Source organism: Odocoileus virginianus, unplaced genomic scaffold (assembly GCF_023699985.2).
Source record: "Odocoileus virginianus isolate 20LAN1187 ecotype Illinois unplaced genomic scaffold, Ovbor_1.2 Unplaced_Scaffold_1, whole genome shotgun sequence".
In the NCBI taxonomy this organism is placed as follows: domain Eukaryota; kingdom Metazoa; phylum Chordata; class Mammalia; order Artiodactyla; family Cervidae; genus Odocoileus; species Odocoileus virginianus.
This window is the reverse complement of record NW_027224263.1, coordinates 719,744-724,320: the sequence shown is the minus strand read 5'-3', so window position 1 is coordinate 724,320 and position 4,577 is coordinate 719,744. Positions and strand designations below refer to the sequence as shown.

Sequence of the window (4,577 nt, the reverse complement as noted above, 5' to 3'; positions counted from 1 at the left end):
CTTTGATTAGAAACTGGAGGCCTGTTTGCAGTGCGGTAGGGGATGCGGTCCTTGGGGCCGAGCCTGCCCCTTTCCCCTCCCCCCTGCCTCCTGCCTCCGGCGGGGCTGGGCCGGTCCGCAGCCTGCGAGCTCTTCTCTGGACTTGCTCGGTCCCTTTGTTCTGCGAACGGCCGGCAGTGTGTTCGGGCCGGTTAATTTTCTCTCTCTCTTTGCTATCCCACAGTTTAAGTTGGTAACTCACAAAAGCTCCCTCCGATTGCCCTCAGGGCACTCAGGCCCGGTCCTTACCCTAAGCAATGCCGCCCGCTCCTCTCCATTCCGCCCCCACTTGCTGGTGGCGGATGCGGGCGTCTGGGGTACTTTTCTGCTGGGAGTTGCTTTTAGGCACGTAATCTGTGGGTTTTATTTATTCTTCCCCTCCCAGTCAGGTTGCCCTCCGAGATTCAAAAACTTCCCCCAGACCCGCCAGTGCGAGGGTTTCCTGGTGTTTGGAAACTTCCTCTATTAAGACTCCCTTCCCGGGAGTCGGATCTCCGTCCTTAGCTCTTTTGTCTCTCTTTTTATCTTTTATATTTTGTCCTACCTCCTTTCGAAGACAATGGGCTGCTTTTCTGGGCGCCTGATGACCTCAGCTAGCGATCAGAAGTTGTTTTGTGAAGTTTGCTCTGCGTTCAATTATTCTTTTGATGAATTTGTAGGAGAGAAAGTGGTCTCCCCATCCTATTCCTCCGCCATCTTGGCTCCTCTCCTAAGCATTTTAAATGTAACTGAGGATCAGGTTAGCAACCTTTTCCAGAGTCTTGTTGCTAAATCATTTAGGCTTAAAAATTTTTTTTTAGAACAAGCAGTAAGTAGGAGAATGCTAGCACAGTTATGAGAGAAAGTGACAATGATGTCTTGCTATGTCGAGATTCAAAGGTATTACCTAACTTCAACACTGTGAAATAGTAAAGGTACAGTATTTGTGGTGGAAATAGTCTGAGCCACAATTTAGTTCTTAGTTTCTCTGACTCTACAGGCTATTCTCTTTAATTACTAAATTATATATTGCCTCTTCTCTCCATATCATGTCAATTCCATGATAAAAATCTAGATTTACTGAATCAAGGCTAAACTCTTCTTCTGACTTTCAAGCTCCTCTCTAATTTTTCTTCTACTTACCTAGCCAGATTTATTCTCTGCTAATCCCAAAAGCAATCATCCAATTTAGTCAGATCCATTTTCATACTGTGCTTCAAATCTGTCAAATTCACTTCTCATTCTGGGCCTTCACTTACCAAGAGTGCTCAAATCTCAGCCATCCTTCAAAAGCCAGATCAAGACTCATCTCTAAAACGAAGCTTTTCCTGATCTATTCCTCTAAAAACCTATAGAATTTATCATCAATAACATGTAAGTTTTTCATCTGGTCTATTTTTCAATGATTTAAAAATTGAGTTTTTTTGTTTGTTTGTTTGTTTATATTAGTTGGAGGCTAATTACTTTGCAATATTGTAGTGGTTTTTGCCATACATTGATATGAATCAGCCAGAATCGTGATCCTCCTGCGTCTGCTGGGGTTACCACCGCCGCCCGTGAGCGCCCAGGCCGGGACCGCGTGCCCACAGGTCTCCCCTGGGGTTTCTTTCCGAACCGCCAGTGCCAGCCCCAACCTTGGCCACAGCTTTGCTGCGTCCTCCTCTCAGGGATCGGCTCCCGGTCCCCCGGCTCCGCCCCCAGCACCCGGAGCCAGGACCCCGGAAGTGCGCGCTGGCGGCTCCGGCGAAGAAAATCCCGAGGGAGCAGCTCTGTACTTTGTCTCTGGTGTGTGTATTGGACTGGTCCTCACCCTAGCTGCCTTGGTGATGAGGATCTCTTGCCACACAGACTGCTGTCAGCATTCCCAGAAGCTTCTGAGGGACCAAGAAAGCAGCAGCAATAGCAGCGACAGCGAGGACGGCAGCTTGGATGCAGCATCTGACATCTCAGTCAGGAGACATCGGCGCTTTGAGAGGACTTTGAACAAGAATGTCTTCACCTCGGTGGAGGAGCTGGAGCGAGCCCAGCGGCTGGAGGAGCGGGAACGTATCATCAGGGAGATTTGGATGAATGGCCAGCCTGAGGTTCCCGGCACTAGGAGCCTGAACCGCTACTACTAGGGGCAGGAGCAGGAACCCATACCCCACTGTTTAGCTGCCTGGGAGAGAAAGGGCCCCGCAGAGACAGTGGGCACTAAAAGTTGAATGCAGTTCTGCTAATGTTATGGTGGCAGAGATAAGCAGGACACTGTCATTTTTGAGACAGTAAGACAGATTTGTCCCTTTTGGCTACATGGAGAAGTAGAAAAACCAAGTTGTTTTATCAACCTTTCTAGATCTTGGAATGGTGCTGAAAACCCTCTCCAGCAATGTGGATGGAGATTAGAGGAATGGGACTTGTGGTGTGGTTTCTCTTGATTTCTGAGGATCTCAGAAGTTTCTGCAGACTTCATTGCTATGTTTTATTTCTATAGAAAAGGAAATATTATTATAGCAAGAGGGCTAGGAAGAGCAGGGTTACCTTAACTTAGTAAATGCAACTTAAATGACTGTTTGCCATGGAGGTGATTTTGACCCAGATAGCATGATCCATGCTTATTATTTAAGGCCTATTTTCAAATCTTGTATTGTAATTGCAACCTCTTCCATTTTAAATGGCACCTCAGGGATTAAAATCCTGTTTTTTATTACAGTTACCACTTCACTCATGAAAATGAATAATGTATCATAGGAGATATGTCAGTGAACTAGAAAAATGTCAATAACCTCAAAGGATGAAGGGTTTTATTTTAAATAGCTTCTAAGGACTGTATTAACGTGCATTTATTGCTGTATGCATTTGAAAATGCAGCAGCAGAACAAAAGCCGTGTCTCCCCCCTTTTGGAGAAAAGAAAACTTTATGACTCTAGATAATCATGACTTTAGACATTTTGTTAAAAAAATAAAAACCATGTTTGGATTTATAGTAAGAGAATGGGAATGGGAGGTGAGGAATAAAGCCAAAGTTAGGTTGGGATAAAAAATAAAAGTTACATAAAATCTTTAAAAAAATGATATGAATCAGCCATGGATTTACATGTGTTCCCCATCCTGAACCTCCCTCCCACCTCCCTCCCCATCCCATCCCTCTGGGACATCCCAGTGCACCAGCCCTGAGCACCTGTCTCATTCATCAAACCTGGACTGCCCATCTGTTTCAAACTTGATAATATACATGTTTCAATGCTATTCTCTCAGATCATCCCACCCTCGCATTCTCCCAAAGAGTACAAAATTCTGTTCTATACATCTGTGTCTCTTTTTCTGTCCTGCATATAGGGTTATCATTACCATATTTCTAAATTCCATATATATGTGTTAGTATACTGTATTGGTATTTTTCTTTCAGGCCCACTTCACTCTGTGTAATGGGCTCCAGTTTCATCCACCTCACCAGAACCAACTCAATTGTATTTTTTTAATGGCCGACTAATATTCCATTGTGTATATGTACCACAGCTTTCTTATCCATTCGTCTGCTGATGAGCATCTAGGTTGCTTCCATGTCCTAGCTATGATAAACAGTGCTGTGATGAGCATTGGGGTACACGTGTCTCTTTCAGATCTGGTTTCCTCGGTGTGTATGCCCAGAAGTGGGATTGCTGGGTCATATGGCAGTTCTATTTCCAGTTTTTTAAGGAATCTCCACACTGTTCTCCATAGTGGCTGTACTAATTTGCATTCCCACCAACAGTGTAAGAGGGTCCCTTTTCTCCACACCCTCTCAGCATTTATTGCTTGTAGACTTTTGGATAGCAGCCATTCTGACTGGCATGAAATGGTACCTCATTGAGGTTTTGATTTGCATTTCTCTGATAATGAGTGATGTTGAGCATCTTTTCATGTGTTTGTTAGCCATCTGTATGTCTTCTTTGGAGAAATGTCTGTTTAGTTCTTTGGCCCGTTTTTTGATTGGGTCATTTATTTTTCTGGAATTGAGCTTCAGGAGTTGCTTGTATATTTTTGAGATTAATCCTTTATTGCTTCATTTGCTATTATTTTTCTCCCATTCTGAAGGCTGTCTTTTCACCTTACTTATAGTTTCCTTTGTTGTGCAAAAGCTTTTAAGTTTCATTAGGTCCCATTTGTTTATTTTTGCTTTTATTTCCAATATTCTGGGAGGTGGGTCATAGAGGATCTTGCTGTGATTTATGTCAGAGAGTGTTTTGCCTATGTTCTCCTCTAGGAGTTTTATAGTTTCTGGTCTTACATTTAGGTCTTTAATCCATTTTGAGTTTATTTTTGTGTATGGTGTTAGAAAGTGTTCTAGTTTCATTCTTTTACAAGTGGTTGACCAGTTTTCCCAGCACCACTTGTTAAAGAGATTGTCTTTTCTCCATTGTATATTTTTGCCTCCTTTGTCGAAGATAAGGTGTCCATAGGTTCGTGGATTTATCTCTGGGCTTTCTATTTTGTTCCGTTGATCTATATTTCTGTCTTTGTGCCAGTACCATACTGTCTTGATGACTGTGGCTTTGTAGTAGAGTCTGAAGTCAGGCAGGTTGATTCCTCCAGTTCCA

At 43.5% G+C, this 4,577-nt stretch overlaps 1 pseudogene; it reads left to right on the top strand.

Moving 5' to 3' along the window:
* Positions 1-902: 902 nt before the first annotated feature.
* On the top strand, positions 903-3,058 carry LOC110141893 (protein eva-1 homolog A pseudogene; annotated as a pseudogene).
* Positions 3,059-4,577: the final 1,519 nt, after the last annotated feature.